This window comes from Cyclopterus lumpus, chromosome 13 (genome assembly GCF_009769545.1).
Source record: "Cyclopterus lumpus isolate fCycLum1 chromosome 13, fCycLum1.pri, whole genome shotgun sequence".
NCBI lineage: Eukaryota > Metazoa > Chordata > Actinopteri > Perciformes > Cyclopteridae > Cyclopterus > Cyclopterus lumpus.
The window spans coordinates 2,411,916-2,434,357 of NC_046978.1; the positions used below are offsets into that span (position 1 = coordinate 2,411,916).

At 39.3% G+C, this 22,442-nt stretch overlaps 1 long non-coding RNA gene across 1 annotated transcript; it reads left to right on the forward strand.

Annotated features, from left to right (window-relative positions):
• The first annotated feature begins 982 nt into the window (after positions 1–982).
• On the forward strand, positions 983–2,979 carry LOC117741639. The gene is made up of 3 exons (XR_004610753.1): positions 983–1,143; positions 1,239–1,368; positions 2,276–2,979. It is a non-coding gene; the product is annotated as an uncharacterized LOC117741639 (long non-coding RNA).
• The last annotated feature ends 19,463 nt before the right edge of the window (positions 2,980–22,442 follow it).

A 22,442-nucleotide genomic window follows, 5' to 3' on the forward strand; every position in this document is an offset into this window, starting at 1 on the left:
TAAAAAAAATAGTGAGCTTAACTCATGTCTGCTTACTTTGTTGAACATACTTAAAGAAACTTGGTAAAGAACACTTTCTGGTGAGTAAACTTATCATCTTAAGTAACCTTTACTTTAAAAAAACGAGTGAGGAGGACCCATTTGCAAAGCTCGGAGAAACTCGGCCGCACTCGGCAGCGCTCGACTCGAACACGCATGCGCAGTCGACCACTGAAGACGTTCTTTGTCAGGCGGAATGACGAAGCGGGAAGAAAGCGCCATTGTGTCAAGTAATCTTAAGGTGAGTTTCCGCTTGATAATAAAACGCTACCGTTCATCTATTTAGCAAACGTCGTCGTCTCTTCGCCATATTCTTCATATGTTAATTATTGGTTGGATGTTAACTTTGCGTCTTCTATTTCGAAAGCTAACGTTAGCTAGCGTTTAAGCTAGCTAGCCCGTCAAGTCCACCGTGTGTAACCCCTCTAGAAGAGCTTTAGTGTAAATATAACCACAACTTGTTTCAGCTAACTTAGCGTGCTTATTAGCGGGTGCAATGATACTTGTCAATCTTTCAGGGCCACTCTTGAATTCGGTAAGCATGTCTTTTTTTTTATTGTCGTGTACATGGGTTAACGGTGGAAGGGACCTCGTCGGGAAACGAGTAAAAATTCTAAACCAGTTTATCCGTTTACCAATTTAAAAATAACGTACTTAACATATAACGTCACGTTAAGCATTTCTTTAGCGGTTATTAATAACCGTGGCTGGCTCACTCGTGTGCACTAAACGCACCATTACGGGAGTCGCACAACGTTACTGTCATTGAAGATGAAATGTAATGTTAGGTTAAGTTGAACGAGGAGTAATTCAACAACAACCGTATGACGGCGGACCTCTCGGCCAGCGAGTGGCACCGTGTCCCAACAGCAAGCGGTACTCTACGTTTTGTATTGTGTAGGTAATGTGACTAAATCTTAAATTATCATACTCTTTCCTTTAGATTCTGGCTGAGTTCTGTCGTTTATCAAGCAAAAATCTGCAAGCAGAGTTCTTCAAAGAACTCGACAAATGCACTCCTCCTCTCTTCCTGGAGATGTCCAAGTCCAAGGATGGAAGTGTCAGCCAGAAACTTAATGAATATCTGCACAAGTCACACCAGGGGTAAGTTTCTCAAGCAAAGTAATTTTTCTTTATGTGGTTACTAAAGTAGTGCCATTGCATGCAGAGCTGTCAATTGATTCTCCTTTAACACTTAGGAAGTGTGTGTGTGTGTGTGTTTGAGATATTTGTTTGAGTACAGATGTGACTGGGAAGCGAACGGCAGTCCTCCGTGGCCTTCCTGTCATCCTTGGAGATGAGAACGCACACTTCTTCAAGACAGGCTTTGTAAGTAGACTTTACTCAACATTATTTAACTGCCCAATCAATCTCTCTTGATTCACCGATCACTTATCCCTGATTGGGGCCCTTTTTGGTGGTATCTCATGTCTTTCAAGTCGGGTCCAGTTGCAGCTCTCAAGTCGCCCCATTCAAAACCCAAATGCCTTCAAAAATAATAATAAACTCATATCACACTCAAACGGGTACACGTTCACATGTCTGCATGATAGTAGAGGGCTTCTACTAATATCTCCTGTTACAAAAAAAAAAGGATTTTCCCTTGTAACATCATCACCATTTCTTTGTTGCCTATGCTTTTGGGCAATATGTTCACTCTACTGCAACATGAGGTTCAGGAGTAGAGTACCAATATGATGCAGCTGAAAACGGTAGGCTGCAAACCTGATCAGCCGTGAAGCTGCGACTTGACCTTACGGAAACACAGCAGATGCCACCAAAGGGTCCTGATCAGGGCTAACGAGCTGTCATTTCTATTTCACATAGTGTTTGATGCATCAACCTGTTGTTCTCAGGCTCTTCTACATTATGTTGTATTTACATTTGTGCTATTATTGTTGTTCCATTCAAATATCATCCTTGTATGTAAATACCCCAGTCCTTGTGAAAATCCATATTCTTTATTAGCTTTTGCAACCATTCAGTGAATTATGATGAATGAATGAATGAATCAAAGCACTCACTCTGGAGGAGCATCTTCTTTTACTTGATTATCTAATAATATCAGAATTTAGCTTTGTCTTAGTGTCTGTGTCTCTTCAATGCTTCGATTGGTTGATTTTGTGGAGCCTTGTTTTGCTGTGAGGCACAAATATAACAATTGTGTGTTTTACCATAGAAATGCAAAGTGACATTTGATATGTAATTGTGTTTTTTATGCTGATATTTTTGTTAGGACTCCGGTGACCTTCTGGACATGTGTCCCACACCTCCATGGGGATCCTGACAGTGAATGCTGAAGACACTGTGGCCTCTCCTCACTCGCTGCACCTGGAGTACAGCTACTGCCATCGTTTTGGACGGAACAGTAGTGATGGGTTACCATGACAATCTTCCACATGCCATGTGCCTACTCTTCGGACTTATTACAATATGGATTGTGGAGGTTGTTCATACATTCTGTCATATTCATTGAATGTTTTGTAACTCTGTAATACTGTTCATCTGTACACATGACATCTATTGCTTCTGTCCATCCGGGGAGAGGGATCCTCCTCTGTTGCTCTCCTGAAGGTTTCTTCCCTTTTTTCCTTGTCAAATGTTTTTTTTCTATTTCTTGGAAGTTTTTCCTGATCCGATGTGAGGTCAAAGGTCAGGGATGTCGTAGTGTACAGATTGTAAAGCCCTCTGAGGCACTCAAACATCTACTGATGCAGTAAGGGACTGTCTTCACGATGTGCATGATATGTGACATGCCGGGTTTTCTGTAGTGGAATTTTGCAAATGCCAAAACTGTGTTTATCATAGTCTGTGTTCCAAAACTTAATCTAGCAACACGTCAAGCATTTTAAGCACGTTGTTTGAGTTTAAGAAAATGTGTGAGGACAAAAACTCAAAAATACATTTGTTTTTCTTATAAATAAACGTTGTCTTCCATTATAACTGTTCTCTATCTTTGTTTCAACAGCTTATAGTAGTTGTAGTTCAGCTTACTTGAGATTAATAGTTCAGTTTACTTGAGATTAATAGTAGTTGTAGTTCAGCTTACTTGAGAATTTTAAGGCAATCGGTTTCCTGATTATTTCCAAGTAATGTGGACGCTTGGACTAGTAAAGATAACTCTTTCTTATTAGTACTGCTTACTTAATATAACTTGGATCTTAAAGTTATCTGAACTGACTATTTATTGTCAACATAATTAAAGATTTTAAGTTAACTTCACTCATATCTTTTAGTTGTCTGAATTTACATTTTATAGTTAACCTAATTAATAATGTTGAGTTAACTATACTAATGTTTACTGCAATTACATGAGTTGCCTTAACTCAGTTTTTTTCAGTTTAAAGAACTTAAAATTATTGAGCTACTTTACTTAGAAATGTTGAGGCAATCGGTTTCCTGACGTTTTTCAAGTAAAGTCAACTTATTACATTTTACAGTGAACAGATTATGGTGATTTGGGTACAGATCCCTTCAAAGTCAGAGAATGAACTTGCAATCAAACTTACTTCCCCTGAGGTCAAACAATTTTAATATAGGATTTATTTATGTCGGTCTTAGACTTGTGAATACTTGAGCGATAATGATGCCAGGAATGAAAAACAAAAATAGAAAATCCTATCTGATCCTAGCAGTACCAATCACTTTGTGGAATCATAAAAAACAGGGTGTTTGTGTCTTATATTGTGTCTTTGTGGTGGATCAAAACTCCGTTGACAATCCCATTTCTCTAACATATTGTGACAGGTGCATCATTCTGGCCACTTGGATGTTACAAGTTCGAGGTTTGATCATCTTTATCAGAAATGATCAAACACTGCACAACTGTCAGGTAAGTACAAGTAAAATTCAGGCTCAGCGTAATAAAGCTGTTGTGACAGAGCATTCCTCTGGGGAGAAATGAGAGTGCCCCATATTTCTCTGCACTACTGTAATTGGAAATATGGACGTAATTAATACCAACTGCTATTTTATTACAGTCTTTTTTCAGTTTCAGACCCCATACATTTATTTATATAAATTACCCTGCACAACACTCCATGTTCACTCCATGAAAATCAAGATGCTGTTGAACTCACCTTCATTTAAAGTCAACGGTAACCAGCACCGGCCACATACACACCACATACTGTAACACACATGCATACACACCACATGCTGTAACACACATGCATACACACCACATACTGTAACACACATGCATACACACCACATACTGTAACACACATGCATACACACCACATGCTGTACTGCTCTGCTGACATCAATTAGCTGCAGCCAAAAGCCATTCTGAACCCCAAAAAGCGTTAGAACATATTTCATAACCACCAATAAATCACACTGGACTTCTGATCTCCCACCCTTTTATCAGTCTCTCCCACTCCCCTTCCTTACCGTTGTCTTCCGTCCCTTGATGTCTGCGGGTATCTCTGAGATGCATATTGCCTATCTCTAGCGAAGCCGTTAAAGAACAACACACACACACACACACACACACACACACACACACACATACCATTCTTGTCTCTTTTTTCTACATACAAAAATAGTATGTACTGCACATACTATGTCAAACACATAAAACGTACAGGGAGACAAACACGCAGGGCTACAGCTGCTTATCGGTCAGAGGGGACCAGACCAGGCCAGTCCAGTTAGCACTGGAGCAAAGTCAGAATGTGACCACTTACATAAGCTGAGAGCTCCATCTCCCTCTCTGCTTGTCTGAGCTCGCACTAGATAAGGTCACCGTGGAATTAATGGGCTGCTCACTCAAGCGTTTTACCCTTCATATGTCAGTAGTGCATACTTACACCTAACTGTATTGTCAAAATTATTAAACTGGCTCTGTAGTACGTTCCAAATGTGATACAAAAGATACTAGTGGATCATCTTTTCCTATATCAAAACTGAATGGATTACTTATTCGCAGCTCTAAATGAAACATTTTAAAGTTTAATGTCTGACAATTTAGCTTTTGAAAAAAAGAAACAACACAATTGTCATGTTATCAATGAGATGTTGAATTCATAAGTAACACAATGATCCCATGTTAAACTAAATACACTAAGAGGTGTTGCTCCGACAGACCAGTACAGTATGGAGGCGAAAGGTTTTGCGTAGCTTTTGCTTTGTTATTGTTGATATTATAATTGTCACTTCCATGACTTTACAACATTTCTCTACTTGTACTACTGCAACCCAATGTTTAAGTAGGTCATGACAAATACATTTTTTGGTGAGTTTATCCCAAAAGCAACATCCTGTACCTTACCAGGAGTGTCCTGCTTAAATTAATGCTTCAACATGAGAAAAGGAATACCACACCCATTTCAATCCATTAAATATGACTGGCAAAGACTGTAAACAGCTTGCCTGGCTCTGTCCAAAGGCAACACAATCTGCCTACTATGCATATCTTAAGCTCACTAATTATTATATTATATCTTATTTGTTTTTGGCTTTGGGCAGTACTCCTGGCCAAGAAATACTTCTGCCCATCAGTGTGTGCTGTGAAAAAAAAACTCCATTGCAATAGCTGATAGCTAACATCTGTTCTCAACGTTTTCCCTTTGATACACATACACATTTTACTTTTGAAAAAGAGATTATGATAACCCATGAATATTTCTGCTGTTTAAAAATGCAATATACTTACAAAGCTGACTACCAAACAAGTTTCAGAAGAATGGGAGAAGAAGGAAAATGAACTGAAGTGGTTCAATTAAAATTGTCCTGTACGATTCATGTGTGAAAGGGAATTACCTGGAGAATGTACTCAGTGTATGTGTGAGTCTGTGTGTGTGTGTGTGTGCGTATATATGTGTTTTTGTGTGTTTAAATATGTGTCTTAGCTTTGATTCTTTTGTTCTTATACATTAAACACTATTATACTAATGGAGAGAGTGAAAGAGAGCGAGAGAGATGACAGCTTAAAAGCCCACTTTAATTCACCACTTATCAGTAACCATGTTTTGTGCAACTGTCTTAATCACTTATAAGAAATAAGAATAAGAATATAAATAGCTAAATAGCAGCATGACACTAAATGTTGAACGTGTGTGTGTGTGTTTGTGTGTGTGTGTGTTTGTGTGTGTGTGTGTGTGTGTGTGTGGCGGCGGATGTGAGACTACAACCTGAATGTTATCTCCCAGTGTTTAGGCTATCATGGAAAACATGTGCGATATTAAATATTGAGGGAGTGCATTAACATATATTCAATTACAGTGAGATGAGCACAGAACTTGCAGCCTGCAGTTATGTAAGCTGATATAGTTTATATTATCAACCAGGTGCAGTAACACAGTGTCAAAAAGGAGAAAACTCTTGATTCATTTAAGTAAATGGGGGCTTCATTTAAAAGCAGGTGTGTTACTCAATCATGTGAGTCAAGACAAGCCATAAGGGTTATAAATAGTAAGGTAACACAGGGTGAGTAATTGGATACAAATAGTCAATTTGTAGGCGACGTATTCCTTTTAATGGTGATAACGGTCAACTTATAGAGGTTGGAAAACTAAGATTATGGGTTATCAGTTTACCAAAGAAATAGGTGTGTAGCCAGGGTGGTAAACCATAGCAACCCTAAAGTCAGCAAGTCCTCTCTTAACCAGATATGAAAGTCCTCTCTTAACCAGATATGAAAGTCCTCTCTTAACCCGATATGAAAGTCCTCTCTTAACCCGATATGAAAGTCCTCTCTTAACCCGATATGAAAGTCCTCTCTTAACCCGATATGAAAGTCCTCTCTTAACCAGATATGAAAGTCTTCTCTTAACCCGATATGAAAGTCCTCTCTTAACCCGATATGAAAGTACTCTCTTAACCAGATATGAAAGTCCTCTCTTAACCAGATATGAAAGTCTTCTCTTAACCCGATATGAAAGTCCTCTCTTAACCCGATATGAAAGTCCTCTCTTAACCCGATATGAAAGTCCTCTTTGAACCCGATATGAAAGTCCTCTCTTAACCAGATATGAAAGTCCTCTCTTAACCCGATATGAAAGTACTCTCTTAACCAGATATGAAAGTCCTCTCTTAACCCGATATGAAAGTCTTCTCTTAACCCGATATGAAAGTCCTCTCTTAACCAGATATGAAAGTCCTCTTTGAACCCGATATGAAAGTCCTCTCTTAACCAGATATGAAAGTCCTCTCTTAACCAGATATGAAAGTCCTCTCTTAACCCGATATGAAAGTCTTCTCTTAACCCGATATGAAAGTCCTCTCTTAACCAGATATGAAATCCCAGCAAGTAATGAGCGTGACAGACAACCGTTCTGGTGCTGGTAAAAAAATTAATGAACACATCTTTTGTATTCTTTCTTTAGTTTGAGTCACACCGGGTCTACACTGGTAATGCCTCATGGAGATTTGTTTATTCTCTAATGTCAGACCTTTAAAAGGCTCTCACCTTATTTATTCTACTTGTAAATATGGTACCAAATGAAAAGCCAGCAATCAAAATGCAAGTATTACAGTGTCAAAACTCACTTGTATCTCGGCATTTAGCAAAAGAAATGTTGCTTCAACTTCAACTAATCACTGATTTAATTAAGTAATGAATTCATTATATTTACTTTCTGAGTGCCTGTGGGCTATAGCTGCTGTGGAGTTTATATTGTGCTTAATATTATATTTGTTTTACTGCAAAATAGTTAGGGTAACAACCAGCAAACGCACACCATGTCTGTTGTCTTATAATTGTGGTGCACTTTACACAAATTGATGTGCATCGAAGGAGGCTATGGTAGGCTCCCCATGTCAAGTGTGTGTTTTAACTTGACTGCCAAAAACCATACAACATACAACATGCTAACAAGCATCTTCAGGCCCATTCATGATTCTAGACAAGCTTGCTGTCTCACTCTTTTTTTCTGCCTACTTAGGTCTGTGATAGAGATAAGAACCATCCACAATATACAGTGCAGCTGTTAACACAGCCAGGACTGGAAAACTCTCTTTCCTCTGCAGACATTAAGAGATATTCATGGGTCTCATTGCAACAACTGTCGTCCCAGAACCTTTTGAAAACATGATAGGACGGAAGGGATGAGAGAATTCATCTACCCGCTGCTGGACAGGAAGAAGTAGAAGGGAAAAATAGAGCGATAGGCGATGGAAGTAAAGAGAGAGAGAGAGAGAGAGACAGGGTGAGGAGAGTGGAGGGGTAGTGAGTGAGTTGCAGCGGGATATGCTGACAGTTGCAGCCTGTCATCAGACACTGGGGGATTTTGGTTTGTGCGTGCATGGTGTGATATTTGAATATGCACTGCCATCCGTCACACACTCTCTCTCTCTCTCTCTAAGATTGCTCAGAGCAGAACATTTCAGGGCAAGAAATACCAATGCTACCACGTGGTAGCATTGGTATTTTACTTTGCCAAATTTCCCACTTCCCCTTGATTCAAATGCATGGTCAAACCAATACGGCGGGTGCCTGTGAGTGGTCTTGTGACAGATCAATGTGTGAGTGTGTGTGCTTGTACAGGCGCACAGCCAAGCTTTTTGATCAGCTTCAACCATGCCAAGGCAAATGTTAACCGTCGTTACTGCCTGGGATGGCTTTGTAACAGACTGGTGTGTGTGCGTGTGTGTGTGTGTGTGTGCGTGTATGTGTGAATAACGTGTGTGAATGCGTGAAACCAGGTTCTGCAAAGTTTTGTGCATACACCCAGAATCATGAGTGTAGGGCTCCTGGTGTAATGCATAGACACAATCTATATTGAATACCCATATAATATGAAAATATATATCTAGAATGGTTTGTGGATTCACAACAAATATTTTCAGAAACTCAAGCCGGCAACTGGGCCAAATAATTTAGTACCAAACATTGATTAAAATAAACATAAATTATCATGCACCGATGGTTACGTTCCTTACTTAGAGTTGATTCAACAGTGTTTCAATAAATCCTTCCCTTAAGGAGTTTATTTTTACAGTTTATATTATCACAGTATTTATTTTGGTGGGGTGTAAGGTGCACCTTCTCAAACACACGCACACACACTGAGCTCTGTATATACGTTATCAAGTTTGACCCTCCATTTACGTAAGTGCTTAGCTTCTACATCTCAAGAAGCCCAACTCTTCAGTACAAAATCATTTTAAGAGTGATCCAAATATGTCGTAGGAGTCGTGTGCAATTAGTCTGCTGAAATCCAAACTTACATGTTTCACTCATGGATCGTATATTTCTTTATACAAATTATAAGACTACATGATTTACAATGTATTTTCATGTTGACATTATCCTGTTATACTCCACGACAGCGTCATTATATAGATATTGATAGTTCTTCACATGCAGGTGTATGCAAGTCGCTGTCTAGGGGAACAACCTCCATACCAATCAAAGCCTCACAGGGAAACATCACGATCATGGCCCCTATTCTTTCGTCCATCTCCGTGAAGGAGACTTCCCCTAGACCCTTTCCCGTTGCAGTTATTGGTTGACATGCTGAGCCGTTTTGTGTTTGAAATTGTGCCAACTGTTCCATTTTTTAGTTTGGTTCAGTACAATTTAGAAAAGTTGGGATTTCAGAATAATACATAAAATTGTACATACAAGGGTGACAAAGTATAGGCAAATTCATGGGCATGTGTCCCAGTAAGATGTCGGATTATCCTTGAACATTATTCTTCAAAACATATTCGTCACTGTTTTGATGTACTGTAACATCTCGAGTCACCAGATCTCAGGGCAATAGCACACCGTTTGGATGAAGAGAAGTGGCATATCCACAGTATCATTGTGCAGTCAAACATTGTTAAAGAACAGCCTGCCACTATTATTTCTAAGGGGAGCAACGATCCTTTTAAAACATTTCGAGTACCTTGTTGAATCCATGGCTCATATTTTTTAGTAGGTACACAGGGGTCGAACTTGGTTCTACATACTTGAAGCTAAAGAAATACGCACTGAGAAGGTACAACACACACTCTACTTTCTAAACAACTATATATTGAAATATTCTAACAAAGAGGAAACTAAACTGCTTGTGTTTTTCCTACAGTTTCTTCTATTTTATCCAGAACTAAATTGATTGTGTTTTGGACAACATTGTTCTCACAGAGGTGGCCAAAAAAGACTTCCGCAAAGAATCCATGTCCATGTCCCATTTTGGGTCTCGACCTAAAGTATTAAAAACAAAACTAAAACTCTGTCGGTTTGTGTATGTGGTGGAAATGTAGGTTGTTTCTGTTCATTCTTTCCTGCAGGGCTCTCAGGACGACATAAAGTACCACAGAGATACTGAGAAATAGAGCAGAACCGGCTAAATTAGATCTTTCTCCAGACTCCACCATAACTGGCTCATTCCTTGAGAGCACACGTGTAGTGGAGCACAGAAAGTAATACAAAGCAAATGCAAGGGTGACAGACAGAGAAAAGCAGGCAGACAGAGAGAGACAGACAGAGAGAGAGAAGACTTGCATAGACAGTTGTATCCCTTAACAAGCGACTTTGTGTCCGTCTGTTTAAAAATGTCAGCTTGACTGGCATTTTCTGGTGACCTAAATTACTTCTGTGCAACTTTCCTTATACTGCTGGACATGTAATCATGTTGCAGTTAATGCTGTTTGTGAGTCTGTGACAGCACGGCGAGACAGGAGATCATCATGGAGGAACAGCTGGCTACCAACCACCTTCTTTGTTTTGTCTCTGCTCTCTCTCTCTCTGTCTCCCTGCCTTCCCTTTCTTTCTGTCAGGCTGTCTTACTGTCTGCCTCTTTACGTCCTCCTGCCCACAGCCTCTCTGTGTCTCTTTCGCTTTCTTTAACACAGTTGCTGGTGTGAAGGAGTGCCAGCGAGAGAAATCTGTAACCCTCCTTTGTGCTTTTCATCTTGTACTCACCCACTTAAACGCATACTCATGATGCAATCAAAAGGAAAAAAGAATAAGAATTGAGCATGGAAAAAATATATTCATGATTTCAGAGCAGGTTTCATTGACCTTAGTGTCATGGAAATTGCATTGCACATCTGATGAATTTAGCTTTTGAATTAATAGACGGATGGTTGAATGGATGGATCAGTGTAGAGCAACGGTCCCAAATGTGACTGCTTTAATCCCGACACTCTCTCCATCTTCCACCGCCCCAACCGTCCAGTTCATCCCTTCCTCCAGTCCACCTGTCATGGCATTAGTCTTTCTAATCCAGATTAGAAAGATTTAACGACAGATCATATACATTTTCACTCTATGTTATCATTTTAACAGAGAGGACACACATTTCTGTTACAAGTGCTTTTTTTGTAGGAGAATATATAGGGTGTTATTGATTAAGTGGCTTCACATCGTGTGTATTAATATAACAGCTCATTTTTCATTCTCCATCCCTTGCTGTTAGAACTTTCAATATTCGAAAAGCTGATTTTTTCTCTATATACCAGTGCCCAAATCTTTTTGCTCCAGGCTGACATTTTCTGTAATCAGAGCAAGAATCACTTTATTCCACAGAAGCAGTTTCCAGCTGATTAAAATAATGGACAATGGACATTTCAAGGTTACTGCTGGGCACCAAGGTAATGCTTGAACAAAAGAGCTGTGGTGGGTTCTTATGTATGGCTAGCAGTGCAGTGGAGGCAGGTTATCCTGCATCTACGATTGGTGCCATCAGCCAACTGGCTTAACACTATTACTACTTTACAGAGGCTACCGTAACACATTGTCTGAGACAACAGGCTGACATCGTTCACGGCAGTCACACTGCCAAATACATACAGAGGTGAGCAGCCTTTGTCGAGTCAGATGGTGACACATAGAAGCTATTTAAAGCCTCTCCAAGGAAAGACAGTGAAATAAGCAATAAGAGTGGCATTGATGTCTGTATCTATGATGCAGGTCCATCTGCAATATTGACTCACTGGTTTAAAATGGTAAGTTTGAAACCTGTGGAACTAAGGTCGTTATAGCTAAGTAGTCTGTCACATTCAGATCATGTCGCTGCAGTCAAATATGTATCATCTGTACTGACCAGGCACATTTTCAGCAAACCTAATACATCCAAATAAATGTTAATGTTCCCTAAATTACTATTACTATTACCACATTGGGGAATAACATTTGTCAGGGAAAACATTCCCATTCACAGAATTAAAGGTTCTGAGAAACAGCTATCCACTGCACGTTTAACTTAGCTAGAGGCAGTGGGCAGATTGTGAATGCCAGCTAGTATTCCTCAAAAGCTGTATTTATTTCCCAATTATTTATTTTAATTAAAAGCTACATCCTTACTTTACCATAACAACATTTAAACCAATTTAATCCCCAAAATGGCTTCTCAGTGAGGTCCAGGAGGATTCTGCTGCAGGTAGCCTTCAGCCAGTGGTGAGCCGTGACTCAGTCACAGCGACTAAAACAATGGTGGAAAGCGGTGTCAAGTGGAAGAACAGCGAGGCGTAATGTGTGTCTGACAAGCCCAGCTCAGAGACACATGTCAGCATCACCAGTGCCTTTTCTTTTTCAGACTGCCTACACTCACCTTTTACTCCATGTAAATGTGAGAGTATAACTATAGATTAGGTGAGTTATGAGTTAAGTGTCAGGGCATGAACTTTAGAATAAACACCCTGCTTTAAGATGAAAACTTGAAGGCAGCTGTGACAATCTGCCGTGGGCTTTTAATGTGAGATACTTTTGGATGTTGCCCCAGGTAATTCAAGTCTCATGTCTGTATCTTCAACTGCACAACATGCATACAACTCCTTTAAATGCATGAAATAGTTCCCCTGAGCCCAATGGACGATGTCTAGCTAAAGAAGATATGTTTACTGTTTTGACAACATGGGGTCTATAGCTTTCAGAACCTGTAAACCAACAGTATTATTTTCTTCACGTCGATATGGAGACAGATGTGTGGGTAGCAACTGGGTCACAAACCCAAAACAACAAGAGAGACATACTTTAGTCTTGAAGTTTTAGTTTTTTAGTAATTGTACTTGAATGTACTGTATATTTATTTAAATGTAATGAAAACGTTTATATTTGCTACATATACAATATGCATATGTAATTGCTCTAAGGAAATGCTTCTGGCATACACATAAAAGCATATGTGTTAAATTCCAACTCATCACCAGCAATTTAAATTACTGTACACCTGCTGGCATCCTATGAAGGCATTTTCCAGGATTACCAGGCTACGGTTTGCCCCATGCCTAGTTCATCTTTTACTAAAGTCCATTGGCAAGACACCAAATGCATCCTTTCCCTGACTAAAAGCGTTAAAAGAAATATACAATATATTTGTTCAGCTTTGAGAGCAGGATTATCTTTCATCGGCACTTTGGGATCCATCCATAACTACGATTTTAAAATGTCTGTCACTTGGATTTTAGAGCAGAACAGTTCAGCTGTTTATTGGGAGTGTTTTCAGCTATCCCCAATGCTTCTGGAGGCCATTTTATTGTGTGCTATTTGGTTATGTAAACATCAACAAGGTGCATGAAGAGTGCGAACAAACAGACTACGGAGAGACAGGCTGAGCCTATCTCCATAGCCGTACAAACTGATCCAGCCAATAATAAGCCAGTGGTGGTAAATAGGAGGCTGGTGAGAGACGTGTCCCTGAGACTCTGGCTCAGTCACAAGACATCCATTCGGTGGTTTAAGTAGAAAGTGGATATAAGCTAGTCCAATAAGTACAGTAGTAATACAGTGGCTTACCACTTTACTGGTTTTATTTAACCAAGTTGTCGTTGCAGAGAGCTTGTGTCTTCACTTTAGTCAACTAAACAGTTATCACCAAGCAATAAAAGAAACACTGACAGTGAACATTGTTTGAATTTAAACAAACATTAAATATCAAGATGATGTAATGCATGAAATGCATATGTATTTCCTTTACCCTTTACCTAGTTGTTAGCTATTCCATGGAAGCATTTTTTGTTTATCTTAAACAACTGGTACTGGTAGCAAACTTAGAAAATAATGATGATTCATATCAAGATATATAACAATTATAACTAATTAAATTATGACTTATGAACCCATTCATTGAGATAAAAGAATGATGGCATTCTGCTAACATCTGTTATTAAGTAATTAAATCTTAATCTCAGAGTTAATACAGAGTTCTACTCAAGTTGTAGAGGTACGTATTATTTCATATTCACACAATTTTATGATCAAGTTCTTTATAAATAAAATATGTATTGTACTAACCATATAACCAACTACTAAACAGAAAATAAATATATAAAATATACAAAGTGAATGAATGAATAAAGAATAGGATGAAGACGACAATACATAACAACAAACTACAACTAAAGCAAAAGGATTATATGTCACCAGGTAGAATCAGTGACACATATCATTGACTGATTGAATAATGTTGTTGATTGATGCTTTACATTGAATTTAGTATAAAATGATGTATGCACCATTCAGCAATTGAGGGTTTAAGAAGCACCAGGGAAGATTAAAGTAACTTTGTATTTGTTTTAATTCAAATTTAATTTCTAAGGTCTAAGATTATTTTATTATGTGACTTGAAATTATTTGGCCCAGAAACATAAATTTATGTATTATTTATTAACATGTGGATGCTTCACTATGTCCTCAGGAATATGACATAAAACATGGTAGGGTCAGCCGTAGTGGTTTGAGTGTCGAGTCTTATCTGCTCTGACTTGTTGTATGTGTGTTTTTTTTTATTCATAGACACACCAAACAGTAACTCTACTAATAAGAAATGAATGAAAGGGTATTTAAATGTCAGTGGAATAAATTAAGGTACACTTTCAAATGCTAATTGATTTGCATAATTAATACTCGTAAGTATCTTTTAACGGTCTAAACCCTTAGACCAAGAGGTACACTGCCGTACTCAGCCTGTCATTATTACACCAGCCCTTCATCACTTGGCCTCACACTAGGCTGCAGCAGGAGATCACAAGTTGCTCTCCAATCTGCTGCATTGTTAGAGGTCCTTCACCATATGAGGTTGTGTCTGTGCCCCTGGTATTCTAATTGAAAAAACAATTGTCACAGACTTGAGTGGACTTAATGAATCAGATGTTACATTTGTGATAGCTGCACTCGGTTGGTCAGTGCACTTGATAGTAAGTAGTGCTTTAACCTGTAAATAAATAGTGTCCGTCTTCCTTGCGTTGGTGTCCAGTAAAAAAAGTACCAATGTATCAGCAAGGAGAGCTCAACTATAGTGCAAGACTTCTGTGCCACAGCGGCGTACAAAGACCTTACAGATTTGTAATACAGCATAATTTGTCACTATATAGCAGCCAAAATAAAACATCTGCCAGACATTTTTGATTTTACGTGCCTTATAGCATCGTAGGAGTGTAGATGGTTTGCCTAAGGTGAGCTCAGACCAATAAAATATCCCTTTTAGCAGCAACCCTCAAACCTGTTGTACAGATCCAATTAGTACCGACGAGAGGAGTCAAAAGAAAGGAAGACAAGAGAAGGAATAGAGGGGGGAAAAAGACAATGAACAAGGCAAAAGCCAAGGACAACAAAGAAAATAAGCGATGAGTTGTTGCCTCTCTCTCCTCTGTCCTTATCTTTCTAGACGTTTCTGCTGCCTTTGACACAGTGAATCACCAGATCCTTATTTCCTCCCTGCAGGACCTGGGTATCTCAGGCTCTGCACTCTCCCTCTGCTCATCCTACCTCAACGGCCGCACTTACTGGGTAACCTGGAGAGGATCTGTGTCTGAGCCTTGTCCTCTCACTACTGGGGTCCCTCAGGGCTCAGTCCTGGGTCCTCTTCTCTTCTCTCTGTACACCAACTCTCTTGGCTAATTAGCTCGCATGGTATCTCCTACCATAGCTAGGCTGATGACACCCAACTGATCCTCCCGTTTCCCCAATCTGAAACACAGGTAGCAGCACAAATCTCTGCCTGTCTGACCGACATCTCTCAGTGGATGTCCGCACACCACCTAAAAATTAACCCGGACAAGACTGAACTTCTCCTCCTTCCAGGAAAAGGCTCTCCCACCCACGACCTGACTATTAACTTCAACAACTCAGTGTTGGCTCCGACTCCGACTGCAAGGAACCTCGGAGTGACGCTCGACAGTCAACTCTCCCTGACTGCCAACATTACCGCAATAACACGCTCCTGTAGGTACATGCTGTACAACATCAGGAGAATACAACCTCTTCTCACTCAGAAGGCGGCACAGGTCCTGGTCCAGGCTCTGGTCATCTCACGGCTAGACTATTGCAACTCCCTCCTGGCAGGTCCCCCTGCTAATGTCATTCGACCTCTACAGCTCATCCAGAATGCAGCAACTCGACTGGTCTTTAACCTCCCGAAATTTACCCACACTACTCCGCTCCTCCGCGACCTTCACTGGTTACCGGTGGCCGCCCGCATCCGCTTCAAAACATTGGTACTTGCGTACCGTGCTGCGAACAGATCGGGTCCGGTCTACATCCAGGACATGGTCAAACCGTACACCCCAGCCCGTTCACTTCGCTCAGCTTCTGCCAATCGGCTCGTAGCTCCTTCACTGAGAGCTAAACACTCAACAAAGTCACGACTGTTTGCTGTGCTGGCTCCTCATTGGTGGAACGAGCTCCCCATTGACATCAGGACAGCAGAAAGTCTCTACATCATCCGTCGCAAACTAAAAACACATGTTTTTCGACTATACCTTGAATAGGGAAGGTAGCGCTGTAGTAGCACTTAAATGGCTCTTACTGATAGCACATTGTAGTTTAACTTTATTGAAGACATTGTACTTTCTTGATTCTTGTTGTTCTGAGTTTGTACTCATGACATGTAATGTAATGTAATATGAGCCCCCCTAGGAGAGGTCACTCGTTAATCCGTCATTACACTTATCAGGCCTCTGGCATCGCCACGCTGGCAATGTACTTGCATGTGTGTGTGTGTCTGTGTGTGAGGTGTGAGGGCAGCGAGTCTGATTGGGATTCTGGTTGCTGGCCTGGGAAAAGCTGAGTCACCATGGCGACCTTAACCAAGGAGGAAAGCAGAGGGGATTTTAGGAAGAAGAAGAGTAATGAAACCTTGGTGTTTAGGTCATTGTGTTTTTTTGCCTGTCCTCTGAGCAAGTTATACAAAAAGCAGAGTGTCTTCCTAAAAATAAAAAATACTTCATAATGAGACAAGTATGTCTTTCTAACCCTCTATTTAGCGGTTTCTGCGTCTTTTTCACTCATCTCTATCCCTTGAACTTGTCTGCCCCTTCTCCTGTCAGCCTTATTAACACAGGAAGTTCAATTGGGCTTGATAACAAGAAATCTGTTTTAAATGAAGGTAGCCCTGTGTGTTATTAAAATTTGACACATTTTCCACAGACAAGATTGAACTTTTAATTTTATTGACACCCTTTAATATAATACAATCCATGTGTCAACGTTGGTTTGCATTCTATTGCAGGTCTTTCTACACCTCTAACAGTTTTAATGAGAGACATGTTTGCGGTCTACCTGAACTATTCAAAATATACAGAAACTTAGTGTGACAAGGAGAAATTTGCTGAGTAATGTGTTCCTTTAAAGTAAATTAGCTCGGGGGTTTGGGGACACCACAAAAGTTTCTGTTGCGTAAAGAACATTCAAAACTATTTTGAGCAACACTAAAAATAATGCAGGATTTGAGTCTTATTGGCAACCGTCAGAGATAAGAGCCCTTCTAGTGCCATGCAGCCAAAAGTAAGAACAATAGTCATTATCGTTTCACAGTAGAGTACAAGAGCCCAGGAGCAAATTAGTATACATCCTGTGCCTGTGCTGAAACCACAGCAGCATACTCAGTGTAAAGATGTGTAGGTGATGTTGTATCTCTGACTTCTAATATCCTTCGGTATCCTGTTTGGTTGGTCGTGCCTGATCCTGACGACAGTGGTACAGTCCAACTGCCATCAGTCAGGAATCACTGAGGTTCAATGGGATGTCAGCCCCGCTGCGGTGCAGAGCAAATGTCGAGGTGCTGTACTGCTCACTTTTACATTGCATTCAACTAGTTAATATTGCTTGTTTGGTTACATTTTTTAGCCTCTCACAGAGGATGATCTGCCTGTCAATTCATCACTTTTAAATATTTCAGCGACTATTGGATGAAATTGTGTACAGACATTCACAGTCCCTAGAGAAGGAAGCCAGTGAAATATCTAAACATCTCTTGGATGGATGTGCATAACATTTTGTAAAGGAATACATGGTTCCCAAACCATATATCATAAGGACTTTTCTTGTAGCGCCAACATGACTTTTGATTGAAAGGTCTCCACAACTACTGGAAACTGGAAACTTTCATTTGTGTCCATCGGTTTATAGCCAAATAGCTGCAAAACTAACAATATTCCAGCCTCTGCTGTAGTTTGTGTTAAATGCTAATTAGTAAATGATGTCTAGCTAAAATGGCAAGCTATTATAAACATGGTACACATATCTGATAAACATCGGCTTGTAAGCATTGTCATAGTAAAACATTAACGTTTAGCTCAAAGCATCGCTGGGCCTCAGTCAGTACAGCTTCATGAGTGACTAGCGGTTATATACTCTCACTATTTCTAAGTTGTTTAACTGGTGAGAAACAAAAAGGTTTTCTAGATAATGCTAATATTCTTGAACTTAAAAATGTCATCAAACTTAGGAGAGCAGTAATACTGCTGTGATGGCACAGACGAGACTTGATTTATTTGTTTGTCTTTTGTGTTTCCCTTCATATCTGACAGATACTGTATTTAAGACACACTTACACAGCTCTAAACAACTGAAAGAAAACGTCTCACAGCTTCAGACATTGACATGCCAGTCACTGGTTATAATAACCAGTAACCTCTCTTTAACAAGACGAGCAAGTGTGTGGATGTATATGTGTTCAAGAGACACAAATACTGAGACAGACTTAGACAGTGAGTGAAGATACGTGCCTGTGAGAGAAGCAGACAGTGGAGGCTGTTCAAGTACAATAATGGGAGTTGATGGGGATCAATTGGTAAATTACATGCCACACTGATTATCAATCTGTAAAGTGGTCGCTCTTGCACACAGCTGAAAAGAACAAGGCCACACCAACTGTATCTGTGTGTTCACAGGAGATCTGATGCAGTACACACACACACATACTTGTGTACATGAGTCTGGGTGAACAATCCTTTACAGTCACACACACACAGAGACACACACACACACACACACACAGATAAAAAGGGCAGTGACAAATGAGTCTCTATGTATTGCACTGTCAGCAACACTAAATTACAAGACAACCAGACCTTTTCATGCTGAAATAGGTGTTCTACACTTCCCCTGTTATTCATCAACTCACTAATTTAGCTTGGACTTGATTTAATATACGGAAGGGTTCCTGAAGCATATCGCCCTATTTCAGGTTTATTTCATATATTACTTTTTGTGTTTTTCGTAGTTTGCCCAAACAACTCATTGTTTGGTGATGCACAAACGGTGACAGATGCATTGACAGGAAAAAAAGACCTTTCATTAGGATGTCACCCTGTTTGACAAGGGGTGGTGAATACTCACGTGCAATGTCACTTTACTACTTTTCCTTACATGATAAATACACACAATCTGTTGTACCCCGACAACAGCTTTTTTAAATAATGTATCATGCACTTTCTGCTTTCTTCTTTAACGCACCACATTGTATATGTACATGGACAGCACCCTTTTGTTCTAAAGAATGATCCACTTATTAGTTTATCGATGAGTACCAAATATAGGCAGGTAGAATGAGCGAAGAAATGGAAGTGAGTATTTAGTAATTTAGAGTGTTGATCAATGGCATCTGCCAGAGTAAGACCAATACCTGGAGTCTAACCAGTGAATATTATAATTATTTTGAGTAAGTGGTGTCGATTTACGCTTTGGAAGGTTTAACATTTCATTTTCGTATGCTGATAAAGACTGATTAGTTAATACATGAAAGATTATTACACATTACATAAATAATTAACAATTAAACAAAGCCTTATCTTAAAGGTCTATGCTCCAGGTCATGCATTAAGTCCTCATTATTAACAACTGTCAACATACCTAGAAGATTACAATGTGTCTAATTAATAATATATGTGATGATAAGAGTAGGGATTAAAAACCATTACTCTGTGCCGGCAGTTACAGCGGCAGACGCATCCACCATTTGTGTGTGCCTGTGCACAAAAAAACACACATAGCATTGCCAGTCTACTGATATCCTGTTTATCTTCCTACCACGATGAAATAATCATCACCTGGTGCAGAATATAAACCTCTCCCGTACCCTGAACTCCACATCGTGTTTGTTTATCCTTCCTGTGTCTCACCTGAAGCAAAGCTTTGGAGCTTAAATCGATTTCAAAACAAAAAACACAGAGACGAGAAAGAAAACAGATATCAAATACATATCAAACTCAAATATGAGGCAACTAGAAAGTAAAATATATATGTATATACATGTATATATATATATATATATTTGTATAAAGATGGGACCAATAACATGGTGATATTCACTAAACCAATTCCTATGATATAAATACAACTCTGTAGGGATCTAAAAACAAAGTCTAACTAGTCTAAAAAAAATCAGTAACATATTCTGTTTGAAAAGAAACAGGTGTATGTTTGAGGTAAACCTTCTAGTTCAAAAGCTAAAATTCCTCAAAACAGCCGGCTTTAGATAACAGATGGGAAATACAAAAATCCCTTTCCACTAAAACAATAATGGAAAAATATATTTAGCACTAACTTTCAGCCGGGAGTACATTGTATTCTCCCGAGGTGAATTTAATGTTAAATAAAAGAGACAGCAAACGAGAGGGAAAAAGGGATTCTGATGTGTACTACCGAAACAAGTTACCCAATGTATGTGTATGTGAAAATGAATTAAAGAGGAAGAGCCACCGTAAAGAAGATTTCATACACACAATGTCTATGATCTTGAGTAGTCCAGTTATGTCCATGAACATTAGCTCTTTTTTATTATGTAAAACTGTAGTATTGACAGTATGACAGGATTTAGAAAAATAATTCACACGATAGTCAGACTTTACATCCTTAAAGCCTTAAGCCATTTGACTAAAAGTTGTGCTTCTCATCGGCCCCCTCATCAAACTTCTCAGCAATTATTTAATTATTGTTTACTTCATTAAGCCAGTTTCAGTTGTAATCCTTAATATTGTGATTCATGACTGGCATTGTCAGCATTAGCCATTCAACAGATTAGCATTCTAATTACATATCTATGTCGTGGGTCTCTTTCAAATTGCAAACCGGATTTGAAGGAAACACAAATTGGACATGATGTGGAAAACAAATGGCAGTGCGTGTGTGCATTTCACGACAGTTGTACTGTGTCGGACAATTTTGTTGATGGTCCTTTTTAGTCATCTAGTAAGTAAGTAACTTAATTTGATTAATCCCCTCAACCCAAGGTTTTTGTTTTCACATTTATACATTTTCTTTGCATTTCTGCAAAGAGGTCCCCCTACGACCAATATATGTGTGATTTATAAATGAAATCAGGGACCTGTATTACAACTCGTCTTACCAAATCAACCAGGACTGATTATAACTCGAAGCCAAAGGGGGGGAGGGGGGGGGGGGGGGGGCAAATGACAAATGACAAAAGCCATTTTTACATGAAGAAAAGTATTGCATGGTAATATTATGTTATTTGTATTAATGGCAGAAGTTTGAATTTTATGTGAATCTGTAATGTTAATCTAGATCTAAAGTTCATGAACGGATCTGTTGTTTCATTACTGTAGCTTCTCTTAACAGCATTTATTAAAGCAAAACATAGAAAAAAATGAAAAATATTCTTTTTCAGATGTCTTTGTTCATCACTGAGGTGAATACAGTTTAATTCTCAAACGATGACAGTGGTATTCATTATTCATCCTGAGGCCACCACAACAAAGGGAACATTTTGATCTGGAATGTTTATGACTGGCTCGATAAATTACAAAACACTATTCAACATTAGAAAGATGGTTACACAAGGCCAGCAACACACTCTACATGCCAACAGATAGCAACAGTTAACAAACAGCAACAGTTGCTTAAAAGCACTTGACCGAATGTGCCTGAAGATGTGTGGTGTGTGATGTCCACAGGATGCTGACAGGGGAACAGCTCGTGTACACTGGATGTTGAATAGATAAGTGATGGAGAATGTTTGGGAATTTGCTCAACAAACTACAAATGACAAACTATTGCAGTGCCTATACCTACTGGGTATTAGTTATTGATGCAGATCACACTACTTTAATGTCTAGGCAGGGAAAGGTCAGATTAAGTGTTAGCTCTACACAGGACAGATACTGATGTGACTAGGTTTTAAAATCCCAAAGAGAATAATGTCACTCATCATAATGCCTAATATATCATTAATATAGTTTGTTTGGTGAGTTGATAAGGTGTCATTGGGATATCCGGGTGGTCGGAA